Below are 17,044 nucleotides of genomic sequence, written 5' to 3' on the forward strand. Positions count from 1 at the left end.
AACAACAACAACAACAACAATAAAAAGACAAAAAAAAGACAAAAAAAAATCTCTGGAGAAAAATGAGATTGGGAAATGAGATGGAAAATGGCTAATTTTGCAGCAGGGACCAAATCCCCATCTTCCACTATGGTGTCAGAAGGAGAAGCAAACATGCAAAAGTCCATTATTGCAATGAGAAGGAACATCATGCTGAAGTTCCTTGGTGACCTAGTGGTTAACGATCTCTGGCATTGTCATTGCTATGACTCAGGTTGCTGCTTCATGAGCAGACAGAAAAAAAGAAAACTCTGCTTTCCACTAGACACTAGCCTGTAAGAAAGAGGTCTCTGCCCTAGAGAACTTGCAGTGTCAGGCAGTATCAGGAAGGAGTGGACTGACATGACTACAATATGATCAACAGTAATAAAAGTTGGTCAGAAGAAGCCCAGAATCTGAACCCTGTAGCACATATGCAGTTCTCATCCTTCCCTTCTCTTCTATCTTCTTTTTACAGTTTAATACTTGGCAAGAAAAGGTAACTTGACAATATTTATTAGCTCATTAGCTCTAAGTATCTTTGCTGCCATGGGAGATCTTTTTTTTGTAGCAATTCTTTTCTACAGGCTACACTGCAGGTGTCTCTCCATTGTGGAAATGAAATGGTGAGCACTAGCTCTCTCCTGACACCCAAGATCTATAACTAACTATTGCTTTTCTTCCATCCTCCAAAAAGGAACATGATCAGGCTGAGTCTGGCTTGGCTGGCTTTAGGCTGAACCAGCATTGCCAGTGCCATTTGGGGATGGTGCTCTAGGGCTGTCTTGTTTCAACTGTTCGGACCTCCGTTCCTGAGAAAAGGGAAAGGAGACAGAATTAACATGCACTAAGTGCCAGATACTATATCAGGACCTTTACATATATACTATTTAATGTCATTCTCCCAACAGCTTTATTAAATGGGAAAGGAATTTTTGACACTAATAAACCAGATGAGGAAACTGAGTCCCAAAAAGGTTATATGCTCAGTTGCACAGCTGTTAAAAACATGGTTAAGCTGGGATTAACACATTCTATTCTATGTTTAAAAAAATTAGTAGCATACTCCCCTCAAACGCTGCACACATTTGCATCTGCTTTCCATAGAATCTGAGCTGCACTGTAGATGATTCCATGGCAGCCGTAGAATAAAATGTCTTTGGATTTCCAATGCAAAAAATTTTTATCTTCTGGGAGTTCCCATTGTGGCTCAGTGGTTAACAAACCTGACTAGTATCCATGAGGACTTGGGTTTGATCCCTGGCCTTGCTCGGTGGGTTGGGGATCCGGCGTTGTTGTGAGCTGTGGTGTAAGTTGCAGACACTATTCAGATCCCATGTTGCTGTGGCTGTGGTGTAGGCCAGCAGCTACAGCTCTGATTTGACTGTGGCCCAGGAACCTCCATGTGCTGCGAGTGTGGCCCTAAAAAGACAAAAAAAAAAAAATTTTTTTTATCTTCTTAGAATTAGGGGCATTGTTTCTTTAAATAAAGCAAAATATATTTTTTCTAATTGTTTTCACATATAAATACAATTGCAGTTCTCATTTATGTTTTATTCTTTTTGGGGGGTTGGGGGAGGGCTGTATAAGCCCATGATCTCTGACTGGTAGGGAATATGATAGCCATTGACCAAAAAATACCAAAAAAAATTCCATTCATCCATTCATTTCCAGCGTTTGCACAGACTCTTCCTTTGCCCCCCACTCTTGGCTTAACTAACTCCTAAATCATGCTGGAAAACTCATCTCAAGTGCCAGTTTTTCTGAAAAAGTTACCTTCCCTCTCACGGCACCAAATGCAATTTTCACTGTTTTATACGACTCACTCTGGATTTTTTCTTTTAACTGGCTCGTTGGTCCAACTGCTCGTGTGTTTATTCTGAGGGCAGGGGTTTTGCTCTCTCATGTCTATGGCCTCGGTGCCTAATGGCTGCTGTTTTACTGAGTTCTTGAGTTAGTTGTTGAATCAGGGCATCAAGAAAGCATCCCATTGCTTCGCTACATGAGGCAGAACTTTCGAGGCTGATTTCTGTAGGTCTCATTTGGAGTGGACACTTCTCTCTATGACATCCATTCCTAACTAGGGCCCTGGTGGGCTTAAAAACACATACACACTGTCTTTTGGGGGAGAGATTTTCCAGCCTTTGAGAACTGCCCCTTAAGACCTGGAACTGAGAGCTCACATTCTCGAGAGCTGAGCAGATTGGTGGGAGAGTGTGATTAACCATGACGGGCCAATTGGTTAAACTTGTCATCATTTTTGAGTTTCACAGTCAATGCCTATTTCAAATGAATTCAGCCATCCTAGAAGGTGAGAATACAATATGTTTAAATAGAATCATCACAGAATGTTAAAACAGAAAATCTTTCCAGGGTTTTGAAATAGCTTGATTTTATATGGTAATTAATTAAATTCCCCACTTATCCTATTCCCTTCGAGTGGAAAGCTTTGGGAATCACTTTTTTTCTTTCTTTCTTTTTTTTTTGGTCTTTTTATGGCTGCACCCACAGCATATGCAAGTTCCCAGGCTAGGGGTGGAATCGGAGCTGTAGCCGTCAGCCTATGCCAGAGCCACAGCAACACCAGATCTGAGCCACATCTGGGACCTACACCACAGTTCACGGCAACGCTGGATCCTTTAACCCACTGAGGGAGGCCAAGGGATCGAACCCATGTCCTCAAGGATACTAGTTGGGTTCGTTACAGCTTAGCCACAATGGGGAATTCCACTTTTTTTAAAAAAAGAAAGCATTAAGGATTATTTATCTGCCTTTTCTCTACTAATAGGGAACTCAGAAAAGCATGATTCTTCTTTGCTTTATCCTGTCTTTATGATCAAAGAGGCTCTATGAGTCCAGCTGAACAGAAGAAAAAAATGACTTGTGATTCAGAATCAGCTTTGAGATTGGTAGGGATGGTAGTAAAGAAGAGATGAAATGGGGTGCTGATGATATTAGGGAGACTGGCTTTTCAGGAGAAAGCATTTATTTTACAGGTTTTGGGAGAATTTATGAGATAATTAATATTGGCAGTCATACACATTTTGTGCAGGGAGTGCTTTAAACAGCAACTGACTAGATGCCAACAGATGTGAAAAGGATAGTCCTTTAGATTTAAAATGCTGTCTGCCTTTACACAAGGGAGAATCCAAAGGGTTCTGCTTGTTCAGTGGATGTTGAGGACCAGCAGCTATGGTTTTATAAATCACCAGCCATTCTTTTTTCCTTCAGCGCATTCCTTCGGTTACCTTTTAGAATTGTGCTTCCTTTCTGAAGCGGCGTGCCCTGTTGCCAGACCAACCATATGTCCTAGAATTTTGAGAGCCGTTCTGATTTAAAACAATCTAGCTTGTCATCCCCCCTACCCCCGCCACCACGTGTTAGGGTGTGTGACCAATTTGGGGTTCAGAAAGCGTGGTCATCATAGGCTCAGCCATTCCAGATGAGCAGTTGCATTCCATCAGCTCTCAGACGATTCCATCATCCAGGGCTTGCCTCAGCACCCCCTCCGGCTTGGACCCCACGCGCTATTATTGTTCCCAAGCAAGGGAAGTGAGGAGAAAAACAGGGCATAGCTCGCTTACAATATCACAGGAGTACTATTCCATACAACTTTTCAAGTGCAGACAAAAATCATTTTTTTAAAGTTACTCAGTGCAAATTGTAGAAAAGTGAAAAAAATAGAACCAAGCCAATAAAAGGAAAACATCCTGATCCTACCAACCAGACATAATTACTTATAGTTTAATGCATGTCTATATAAACATATTTTTGATATCTTTTTTCTTCACAAAACTTGTGGTCCCAGTGTCCACGTACAGGTTTGCCATCATATGTCTCATTTAGCAACGTATTGAGACCACCTTTCTGTATCATTAAATGAATAATTATGTCATCCTTTTAATTACTGCCTACTACTCCTTAGTAAAAATATGTAGTAAGTTACCTAAAACCCCTCAGATGTTATTTTGATGTTAGTAGATACCATGCTGAGACAAGGCACAATTTTCTTCACAGAAAGTATTTGGGTGGTGATATAGGACTTCGTCCAGGTCTTCCTGAAGCTGCCAGAATGATAGCTTGCTGTAACATATGACAGTCTGGTCATTATATGCCCCAACTCGTCAATGACACACTAATGAATTCCACTTTAATCTTTATTATCACTTGCCATTGGCTTCCCTCATGTTTCTCAGGGATTCTCTGGTGTCCAGACCAAGTTTGTTGATCATCCCATTGCCATTATTTTCTTGGCTGATGGGGCTGGCCTTGCTCTGAGGTCAGTCTATGGTTGAGTCTGTCTGGATCACATTTTCGGGTGGTGCATCACACACCACGTCTGCTCCCTGGCTCCAACCAACACGACTTTAAAGAGATTTAAAGAAAGGCTCAGAAAGTTTCTTGGATATCAAACAGCTCTTATAAAAATAACATTTTTATGACTTAAAATGTAAATGAATCAGAAACATATGGATTAAATTTCCTTTGAAATACCCAAGGGTTTAAACACTGAAGGGAAGAGCACTTGCAAAATGAGTTAAATCGAGTTGTGCCAAAAATAAAACACTTGAAAAATTGCTGGGGATGTTTTGCTGATCCCTGGGTGCTCATGGGTTCTCCATTCTCTGTTTGAAAAGTGCTTCGATTTTTAAAATTTGGGTCACTCAATAAAATGCACTCAGGACCAGTCAATTGGCATTTGGCTCTCTCATTAAAGATTTGATATCAGAAGGTCAATTATTGCTCAGCTGTCCTTGACAGATGCCTTCCTTCTTCAGTATCTGGTGGGATCCTCCTCCAGCTGTGATCCTGCCCGTCTAGGGTGAAGGATGCTTCAGGAGGATACAGACTATTGGGAAAAGATGGAGAGAACCTATCAAGTACAGGTTCATACCTTTTCTGTCCATTGCTCCAGTATTTCCCTGCTCCCCTGTTTGAGGTCAGTAAGCAGAGAAATCCAGAGCCCAAGACAGGGGTTCTTGTGTAAGTGATTTATGGGGGAAGTATTCTCCAGAGACCTCTGTAAGGAAGTGAAGGAAGCAGATAAGGCTGGGGCAGAGGCTCAGCAGAGCTGTGGTTTCCGAGGACATCCAGCCTCAGCCTGATTCTCCGGGAGCTGTGAGGCCTGAATGGCTCCTCGGGGTTGTCCCACCTTGAGTCTGTCTGCCGGCTGCCCCTGGAGGGAGATGTAACATCCCTGGAGTTGGGGGTGGGGCAGCTGCAGCCTCCCTGCTGTGGAAACTCCTTGAGGGTTTCTCTCCAGACAGAAGAGACACTGTGAGTGTGAAGGGACAACGCCCACAGCAGCTGGAGAATAGAGGCAATTGCACACGAAGGGACTCTGGGCAGGATTAGGTGTCCACTGTATCCCTCTTTGCAAAGCTTCCATGACGTCATTAAATCCACTCTCTCCTGCTTTTCCATATACCATCAAATTCTTCCCCTTGTTTTCTGCAATTTTTCTTTTTTAAAAAAATTGGATAAATTGATCTATATTAAAATGAAAAGCTTTTGCTTTGTGAAAGACACACAAGAGAATGAAAATCTATAGACTGGGAGAAAATATTTTCAAATCACCTATTCAGTAAAAGACTTAGAAAAACTCTCAAAACTCAATAGTAGGAAAACAAACAATGCAATTAAAAAAAATGAGAACATCTTGTTGTAGTTTAGTTCTTGTAATTCTTAAAACAGAGGTACCTATCTTGATAGGAAACAATGTCCAATGCCTTTTGTTTGTTTGTTTCCAATGCCTTTTTAAAATACAGTGCTTTCTAGATAATTGACATTACTGTAGATGAGAACATAATTGAACTCTAAAATTAATTCTGTTTAATATTATAGGAAGAGTATAAGCTAAACGTTTAATTCAGTTGCATTTTAAGTAATCAACTCTTCCAGAAGTTCTCCTTGACCCTTAAGTATGATTTCAGTGTTCCTCTGCTGTGCTTTGCCGGGGTATTTATCACAGCACCTCCCTTATCTTACAGTATTGTCTCATAAGGGTAGCTTTCACTTTATTCCTAAGCCCTAGCATAGTAGGTAGTAACCACAGCATGTGTTTGTTTATTTTTTTAAAATGATTTTTATTTTTTCCATTATAGCTGGTTTACAGTGTTCTGTCAGTTTACTTCAGTACAGCAAAGAGACCCAGTCACACATACATTTATACCTTCTTGTTCTCACATTATCCTTCATCATGCTCTATCAGAGAGTGTTTATTGAACAATTAAAGACTTATAAAGAGGGAATCCAGTGTATTCCTCTTTGCAAAGCTTCCACGTCATTAAATCCATTCTCTCCTGCTTTCCCCATGTATCATCAAATTCTTCGCTCCTTTTTTTTTTTCCCCTGCAATTTTTCTGGCCTTTATCTTCTTTGCATGTCTCCCGCTGCATTTGTGCTAATTGAGGCGTCATCATCCCAGGACCTAGGTTACCCTCCCCATTTTCCATCTGAATGCCCACCTTGGAAGATCCCCTGATCCAGGTTATCCCACCAACGGGCTGTCTTGTTCTGCTCCAAACACTAGTTTCAAATGCTTAAGAATCAACTGTAGTCCTTAAACATCTATGAGCACATTTCTACATCAGAACCTGGCCTTCTAACCTAGAGGTGGGACATAGGGGCACCTTGTGGGCCAGGGTGGTGGGCTTAGCTTGGATCGAGTGCCTTGAAGCTCATGGTGTATCAGTGTCTCCCTCTATAATCTTGTCCCGCATCCTGCAAATGTTAGGGGCTGGGCTGTTTACTTCCTGGCCTCAGACAAAAGGTCTAATACCTTTGTTGTTTTTTCCTCTCCACACTTGTCACAGGCTAAGAGGAGAAACTTTATGTGGTCTGGTAGCAACTCAGTCTAACAGTGCTATGAACCAAATATTTGTTGAATCCCTATTTCCCCGTGATGTTGTTTGGAGGTGGGACCTTTGGGAGGTAATTAGGTCATGAGGGTGGAGCTCTCAGGAATGGGATTACTGCCCTTATAAGCAGCAATGTGAGGGTACAGCAAGAAAGTGAAAACCAGGAAATGGACCCTCACCAGATCCTGAATTGGCCAGCAACTTGATCTTGTACTTCTCAGCCTCTGGAACTGTGGGAAATAAATGTTTCCATCCACTCTGTGGTGTTCTTTCATAGCAGCCTAATCTGACCAAGACAGTTGGAGATATAGCTTAGGAAAAAAATAAAACCATGAAGCACATTCACAATTTGGAAACTGGTGGGAGTTCCCATCATGGCTCAGTGGAAACAAATCTGACTAGTGTCTGTGAGGATGAAGGTTCAACCCTGGCCTCCTTCAGTGGATTAAAGATCCGGCGTTGCTGTGAGCTGTGGTGTAAGTAACAGACATGGCTCGGAACTGGCATTGCTGTGGCTGTGGCATAGGCCAGCAACTACAGCTCCGATTCGACCCCTAGCCTGGGAACCTCCATATGCTGTGGGGTGCAGCCCTAAAAAGACCAAAAAAAAAAAAAAAAAAAAGAGAGAGAGAGAGAGAGAAACAATTGGAGACTGTCTTTGTATATACTGGCCTGTAGCTGAGTACCAGCCATCAGAAGGCTCCTGATAGTGTCCCACCCAGAGCTGGGAGGAGGGTTGGATGTGCCCAATGGAGGTAGCATTTCTTATGACCACCTGAAACCTCACTGAGCTTTGGGTTTCAACCCTTTTCTTAGCCTCCATAGTTCTGCCCAGGTGGAGAGAGTTGGGAATTAGAAAATATCCACCTAATCTCCTAGTGTTATTTTAAGGAAGACCAAGAAGACAAATTAGGAAGTTTTAGGTGAAGAAGTCAAGGGAAGTAGTGTCCTGTAAATTATTCTAAAGGATGTATTCATACAGAATAGTTATGAATTCATTTAGATTACTGAGGAAAAATGATCTAGCAAATGGGATTCCAGGTGGAGTAGGAAAGTTCACAGTTTGGTCATTGCTCTGCTAGACGCTTAAGATATGTGAAATATTGTCTTATTTCATGTCTCTTTGACAACTAAGCATATTCAACATCTTATAATGTTTATTTGCTGACCATGTGTATTTCACTTTGGAAACTGTCCATAGTTTTGCCTATTGATATATTGGGGGAGCTTAGAGTGTTTCTTATCTAGTTGAATGCATGTTTTTTAGTCTATTTTTATCTTTTATGTATTTTTTAATATACAGAGGTTTACATTTAATCAATGTATAATATAAAGTTAGGGGATTGTGATTTATCTTGCACAAAATTTGCACATTTATTAGGACAAAAATATTCCTTAGCAAAATTTGGTCTTTTGTCTAGGCGTGAGCTATGTAACTACATTTCTTTCTTTTTTTATCATTTTTTTTTTAAATTTTGAGAGAACTATAAATGCACATTGAGTTGTAAGAAATAATACAGAGCAATTTTGCATGTGATATATCCAGTTTTTATAAATTGGTAAGATGTTGAAAAACATAAAACTGTAATACAGTATCACAAACAGGATATTGACATTGGTATAGTCAAGATGCAGAACATTTCCATCAACAGAAAGATCCCTCTGGTTGCCTTTTTATATCCACAACCCTTACCCAACAACCGCTAATGTATTGGCCATTTCTACCATTTTGTCATTTCAAGGATGTAATATCAATGGAATTACATAGTATATACCTTTTGGGAAGCAGCTTTTTTTCATGCAATATAATTTTCTAAAGATTTATTCAAATTGTTCTGTGTATTAATAGTTTATTCCTTCTCAATTTTCTGGGTGGACAAGCATGCATTTTCCTTTCTTATCTCTGTGTCATTATTTCCCTTTCTTGCCTTAGTGCATTGGATGAAACTTCCAGCATTGTATTGCATGAGAGTAGTGAGAGCTGATATCTGCTTTTTTCCGGAGCTCAGGAGGAAAGACTTCATTTCTTCACCATTAAGGATAATGTTAGCTGTAGGTTTCCTTTATTGAGTAGAGGACGTTTCCTCCTATTCCTGTTTTTCTGGAAGTTTTTTTCATGAGTGAGTGTTTAATTTTGTCAGAAAATTTTTCTGCATTGATTGAGATGATCATGTGATATTTCTCCATTAGCTGTTAATATTGCAGATTACAGTGATTCATTTTTGAGTATTGCATCCTTGAATAAGTCTCACTCAGACATAGTGTGTAACTCTTATGTACTGCTGAAATTCTATATGCCAATATGTCATTAAAGATTTTTTCATATCTATAGTCATGAGAGATATTGGTCTCTAGTTTTCTTTTTTTAATGTAATTATTTATCCCAGTTATTTTTATAATTTTTATTTATCTTTTACTTTATTTTTTAATATGTAGAGGTTTACATTTTATCAATTTATAATATAAATTTTGGTATCAGTGTAATATTAGCTTCATAAAGTGAGTTGAAAAGTTTTTTTTCCCCTCTGTTTTTTCAAAGAGGTTATATAGAATTGCTGTTAAATCTTCACTGCATATTTGGTAGAATTCTCAGGAAAACTGGACTTGGAGATTTCCTTTTTACAAACTTTAAAATAATGAATTCTTTTTAAAGTTACTTATAAGGCTTTTATTCAAATTATGTTTTCATGTTGGGTGAGTTATAATAACTGTGGGTTTTTTTGTCTTGAGTTGTCAGATTCATGTGTGTAGAGTTATTCTCTTATTGTCCTTTTGATGTCACAATATTAGTAGTATTAGGGGTATTTCATTTATGGTGTTGCTAAGTTTTGTCTTTTTTTTCTTTGACCATCTTTTTTTAGGTTTGTCAATTTATTGATTTTTCAAAGAAACAATTGTTTTTTTCATTCTCTGTCATTTTTCTGTTTTCAATTTCATTGATTTCTGCTCTCATCATTACTTATATTTTTGATTTGGTTTTATTTCCGCCTCTTTTTGATTCGTGAGGTAGGAGTTACTTTTTTTTTTTTTTTTTGTCTGTTTGTCTTTTTAGGGCCACAGCTGCAGCATGTGGAGGTTCTCTGGCTAAGAGTCTAATCGGAGTTGTTGCTGCTGGCCTGCACCAGGGCCACAGCAACACCAGATGTGAGCCGAATCTGTGACCTACACCACTGCTCATGGCAATGCCAGATCCTTAACCCACTGAGCGAGGCCAGGGATTGAATCTGCAACTTCATGATTCCTAGTTGGATTCGTTTCTACTGTGCCATGACAGGAACTCTGGAGTTTACATTATTGATGAGACCTTCCTCTTTTCTGGTGTATGCACTTAGTGCTCTAAGTTTCCCTGTTGGTTCTGCTTTAGACGTCTCTGTCAAATTTTGATATGTTTTATTTTCACTTTCATTGTGTTTTTCATATTTCTTTTGAGAGATCTTCTTTTTATAAATACCTATAGTTCAGTTTTCAAGTGTTTGTAGATGCTTCTCTTAGTGTTGTTGATTTTTAGTTTGATTCTTTAGTGGTTGGAGAATACATTCTGTAGCATTTCAGCTCTTTTACATTTATTGAGGTTTGTTTCATAGTCGAGAGTATATTTTGGTGTATATTCTATGCATACATGAAAAGAACATGTATTCTGCTGTTGTTGGGTGGAATGTTCTATCAATATCAGTCAGATCCTATTGTCTCATGTTGTTGAGTTCTTCTATATCCTTACTGGTTTTCCTGTCTGGTTGTTCCGTAAGTTGTTGAGTAAGGGGGGATGAAGTCTCCACTTAGAGTGAGTGGATTTTGAATTTGTCTATGTCTCCTTCCAGATCTATATGTTCTGCTTCACCTATTTCTACCTCTTTTGTTTGCTGCACTCTCATTTATAATTGCTATGTCTTCTGGGTGGATTAACAGTTTTGTCATTATGTAAGGTCCCTCTCTGCCTCTGGCAGCTGTCCTTGTTCTAAAGTTTACTTCAATATTAGTTTAGACTTTGTTGCTTTATTTTGATTAATATCTTCATGATGTATGATTTTCCTGCCTTTTATTTTCAGCCTGACTATATCATCTTTAATGTGAGTTTCTTGTAAACAGCATCTAGTGTGTCATGTTTTTTAATTTACCCTGCAAATCTTTGTCACTTAAGTGGATGCTTTAGTTATTATATTATATGTACATAATTTATCTTGGTCTACTGCTGTGTCATTTTATCACTTACCATGCTCCTTTAACCTATAATATAATTGTCTTAAATCTGCTGGTGGTGTCCCTTTACCTCTCTTTGCAAAATGAAAGTCACAGTTCCCTTCTTAGATATGCTTCTGCAGGGGTGTTAGGGTAACTTTGTTGCAATCTCTTGGGATAGAAATTTAGACTTTTCTCTTGGTCTTTAATAACATGGGTGGGCCACTTTGTTTTTGTGTTTGGCTTGGGTAGATGATGTAAACATTCTCTCTTTCTAGGCTGTGTCCATCTTCCTCCTTTGGCTATGGATAGTAAGTTTTTGCTGGGGATCATTTTTTGTTTGTTTTTTGTTTTTTTGCTTTTCTGGACTGTGTAATATAGCAGTCCCAGACCTGCTGGCCTCATTAGCTTGAATAGTGGGATATTAGAAAAAACAAACAAACTAAAAACCCATTAATGAAACTCACCACTACATCGTTCTTCTGGTTCTAAGATCCCTCGCCAGTCTGCCTTTGTTCTACTTCTCAGAGTCTCCCTCTGTTTGCTTTATACATAATGTCTAGGATTTTTAGTTATAATTAGAGGGAGGAACAAGTAGAAATACATCTCCTTCATGTTCTTTGAAGTGAAATCCTTAAATCTTCTTTTAATTCTTTCGATTGGTTTATAGATGTTTTATTTTTATTTTATAGGTGCTGCATGGTTCTTGTTAAATTTATAGTTATGTCTATTGTTACTATTTGTAAGTTGAGTCTCTGTGGTATCCAGAATACTTGTACCTTCCACCACTTCTCAGTTTCTCTGAAACTATAAGGTGAGTTCCAAGAATCACATGTATGTGTGAAAAACATTCCAAATAGAATCACATTTTATTCTACCTAGGGCTTTGTCTTCATATGCCATATAAATTGGTGTTCTGGAAATTTGGGCTTGAATGTAAGTGAATCTTTAAAATAGTGGAAGCCTAGTCATTGCTTCATTAAGCACCCTAGGAGCAGTGAGCATACCTAGTGCCCAGAATTGGTTTTTAATACTATTCTCCAATAGACAGAATCAGGGCTCCTTAGAAAAGTGGCTGATTCTAAGACTAGGGTAGGAAGTATGCATGATGAGGAACCTGGAGCATCTTTTAGGATCAAAAAGTACAGAAGTGAAAAAATAGGAGTTCCCATCGTGACGCAGCAGAAATGAATCTGACTAGGAATCATGAGGTTGCGGGTTCGATCCCTGGCTTTGCTCAGTGGGTTAAGGATACCATTGCCACGAGCTGTGGTATAGGTCACAGATGTGACCCGGATCCTTCATTGCTGTGGCTGTGGTGTAGGCCAGCAGCTGTAGCTCTGATTTGACCCCTAGCCTGGGAACCTCCATATGCCTCAGGTATGGCCCTTAAAAAAAACAAACAAACAAACAAACAAAAAAGCAAAAATAAATAAATAAATAAATAAATAATTTATTTCTTTATTTAAAAAGAAGTGCCAAAATAAGAACAAAAACTCTACCAGGATGAGGGTAAATCAAAGACTCACCGGAGCCAATGGAGAGCTCTCCCATTGGCCCAAATTAGAACAGTTTCAGCAGCAAAATTAAGTAGCAGATTACAACTCAAATTATAAAATAGAAGAATTCCCTGGTGGCTCAGCAGATTCTGAGGATCCAGCATTGTCACTGCTATAGCTCAGGTCACTTATGTGGTATGGGTTCAGTCCCTGGCCTGGGAACTTTAGTAACACGTGGGTGCAGCCAGAAAAATCAGTCAGTCAACCAATCAATATCCAAGACTCCAAACTGATATAACTAAATAATTAAATAAATAAATAGGGGAACTAGACAAATCTCCGATGCCAAAGAATTCAGAATAATTTATTTAGATGCTGTGCCCTTGAGTAAGTGGAACATATCTCTCCATGCCTTAAGGGTGGTCTGTGAATAGTGGCTTCTTTCCAAAAAGGACAGTACAGGATGGGGGTGGGGGAGTAACTTTACAGAGGAGAACCCGACAAGGCTGCCTCAGCCAGATGATCAAGGTCACCATCACAGTGACAAGTCATGTAGGGAATATGTGCCTTTGATACAATGTCATGAGAATAACCCTTCACTTTTGTGCTCTTCCTCCCCAAACACATGACTCCAGTCTGATGAAAAGAAAAACATCAGACAAATATCAATAGAGGAAAATTCTATAAAATGCCCACTGAGTCCTCTTCAGAACTCTGAAATCATCAAAAGCATGAAAAGTTTGAGAAACTGTTACAGCCAAGAGGGGTCTAAGGAGATACTACTATTATTATTATTATTATTATTATTATTATTATTATTATTATTATTTTGTCTTTTTGCCTTTTCTAGGGCTGCTTCCCATGGCATATGGAGGTTCCCAGGCTAGGAGTCTAATCGGAGGTGTAGCCGCCTACACCAGAGCCACAGCAACGAGGGATCTGAGCTGCGTCTGCAACCTACACCACAGCTCATGGCAACGCCGGATCATTAACCCACTGAGCAAGGCCAGGGATCGAACCGCAACCTCATGGTTCCTAGTCGGATTCGATAACCACTGCGCCACGACGGGAACTCTGGAAATACTATAATTAAACATAATGTAGTATCTCGCATGAGACCCTGGAACAGAAAAGTGCATTAGGTGAAAACTGAGGAAATATGAATAAAGTGTGGATTATAGTTACTAATAATGTGCCAGTATTAGTCCCTTAACTGTAACTAATGTATGATTCTAAAGAAAAATGTTAGTAACAGAGTAAAGAGGCTGTGTTGTAAGTGGGAACTCCTGCATTATCTTCACAGTTGTTTTTTTTTTTTCTGTAAATCTATCTGTTCTAAAGTAAAAAGTTGACTGAAAAAATGCCCGCAAGATCAGTGAATGAATGGAAAGAACAATACGTAACAGCAAACAATGACAGAGATTTTTAAAATATTGTGTAATGAAAGAAACTTTGTGGAAATCATGTTGTCTTAGTTTAAAAATATAGACTAGAATCATTTTATTCTTTTCTTTTCCCTTGCAAAAATAGATGCATATAGAAGGTACAACATTTGGACACTGTGTAACTAAGCCAGCATTTGGCCAATTGCATCGACTTCAGTTAATAGCTTATAATCACAATAATCAGGCCAGGGCTGATGAGCCAAGCTATTGGAACTATTTTTCCAATAGAATAATTGCTTTAATTCAGACCAGGAAACTCTTTGGGGGGAGTTTTATGGTTAGAGTAGTACGTAGACCCATTGAAATTGTTAATTTGTTTACACAGCTATGACCAAAAAGCACAGAAATAACTGGCTCAGATGAAGGGAACAAACCAATAAAAAGGGAATATGAGCAATTTTTCACAATTGTGCTGATTTGATTACCAAAAGGTATATTTTGAATTCATTTTGCTATAGCATCATTGTAAGGCAATGCATTTGTCATCTAATTGTTCATTGCTTTTGATAATGTACATAAATGATAATCAACCTTTTACATTTGCAAATATTTCCCAGTGTTCTGATGCTGAGCTGCTATTTTTCATTGTTTCTTTTTTTAATTACTAAGGTATTTTTACATGCTTAATGATTTATTTTTTGCCAATGGAAATAAAAGGTTTTTTCCTTCATTATAATTACATACATTTATTACCAAAATTTAAAAATATATTGAAAAAGAAGAAAAGAAGCTAACCATAATCCCATCATGTCAACTTTTTAAATGTATTTCCCATTAGGTTTGTTTATTTTTGAACTATAGTTGTGATTCTGTGTATATTCAATTTGTGTCAATAGCTTGGCATAAGCATTTTCTCACGCTATTTAAATGTTTAATAATCACTGTTTTGAGTACTGTAAAATATTAAATCAGTTGTTACCATATGAATTACTAATTTATTAACCTATTGGATATTTAGGGGTTTTCCCCGGTGATATTTTATTTACCCATATATGTTCCATTTCTAGAAGAAAAGTCCAAACCCATGAATTTTTGTGTCTCTGTGTATGTGGTGACTGTAGCAGTCTTATATTTGAAACTCAAGAAAGAAGTGAGGTTCCAGACAGCCAAATATGAAAGTTAAATACAAAGGTTTTTTAAACCACCACATTTATTTGGAATCACATTCATTTAGCATATCAAAGATGGTTAGCTATGTAATGAAGTAGCAAACACACTGCTTTTTGGGCATCACAAGACACTTGCCTATGAAACTGGACCTCAGACTTCAAATTTGTTTTTTAATATGAGGACCTACTGGTGATTATTCCCTCAGTCTTAGTTTGTCCAGAATGTCATTTCACCTTCTTTACTGAATGCTCATTTCCTCATGCATAGAATTCTAGATTGGGGTTCACCCTCGAGGTTCATCTCCACTTACACAGAGTGAACAGTCACTGATATAACAGGGGAGGCATCAAGATCTTCTAAAATGAGAGATGGAACCCTGGGGACAGATTCTATTGAATCAGGGTTCCAGGAGCACATTCTACATTTTGTCTCTGTTGGGAGCAAGGGAGCTTGTGGGCCAGAGGGAGCAAGGAAATTGTTTTTCAAAAACAAAACAAAACAAAAAATCCTGCAAGATTTGACTCTACAAAAAACACCATTGTATACTATACAAGCATATACTCTACAAAAAACACCAACATGTAAAAAAGTGAAAAACAAGGCTTAATTTTCACTAAAATTTGGATGCAAACCAGAGTTTTATTTTATTTTCATTTTTTTCTTTTCTTTTTAGGGCCATACCCACAGCATATGGAAGTTCCAAAACTAGGGGTCAAATTGGAGCTGCAGATGCTGGCCTACACCACAGCCACAGCAACGCCAGATCTAAGCCTCATCTGCGACCTACACCGCAGATCACGGCAGTGCTGGATCCTTAACCCACTGAGCAAAGCCAGGGATCAAACCTGCATCCTCATGGATACTAGTCAGATTAGTTACAGCTAAGCCATGATGGGAACTCCTTGAACCAAAGTTTTATATCGGAACAAGAGCCAAATAATGCCAGAGAAGAAGGAGAAGTCAGAATGCTGAGTCCTAGGGCTGGCTTAGAACAATGAAGTTGCTCAGGATTTTTGACTTGTGTTTTTATTTTGAAGGTGGATGAGTGTAAATAGTAACCAATACTTTAGAAGTTTTAAAAAAGGTCACTGGGAGTAAGGAAGATTTATGGAAAGCTAAGCACCCAGTACTATGAAGTTGGATCTTTTAATCCAAAAAGAGCAGTCAGTGAATTTACTGGGTTGTCTGTGCCTCATACTGCAGTTCAAGGGTTAGAAAGAGACCAGAGCCACAGCTTTGGAATCATTCCGTATCTTGTCTGGATAGGAATAGGGAGGCCATTAGGGAGTCTGCCAAACATTGTATGGGAATGCAAAGGAGAGCCTAGAAGAAAAGAAAATAGATTGAATCTGTCCAAAGAAGACAGACAAATAAGAGGAATTAAAAAAAAAAAAAAAAAGAACTAGGGGAGACGATAGAGACAGAATATATTAACTTGTCCTTCTTGAGAAGTTAGTCTCTCATCTTATTCTTGAAGATATTACTTGCACAATTTCCCAGGGTTATGTTGAAATAAGATAAAGAAAAGGATTAGTTATAAAAAAGGGTTTGGGGAGTTCCTGTCATGGCTCAGTGGTTAACGAATCTGACTAGGAACCATGAGGTTGCAGGTTCGATTCCTGGCCTTGCCGTGAGCTATGGTGTAGGCCGAAGACGCGGCTCAGATCCAGAGTTGCTGTGGCTCTGGTGTAGGCCTGCAGCTACAGCTCCGATTAGACCCCTAGCCTGGGAACCTCCATATGCCATGGTGTGGCCGTAGAAAAAAGGCAAAAAGAGCACAACAACAATAACAAAAAAAAAAAGAAGAAAAAAAGGGTTTGGGAGAGGTTAAGGAAATATGGAACTTTGTCTATTCTCCCATCATTAAATACTAGAGTTTGGTTGGAATGAAGCAACCTGAATTGTGAAATTGGTTAAATGGAAGGAAATGAATTAA

This window comes from Phacochoerus africanus, chromosome 3 (genome assembly GCF_016906955.1).
Source record: "Phacochoerus africanus isolate WHEZ1 chromosome 3, ROS_Pafr_v1, whole genome shotgun sequence".
NCBI lineage: Eukaryota > Metazoa > Chordata > Mammalia > Artiodactyla > Suidae > Phacochoerus > Phacochoerus africanus.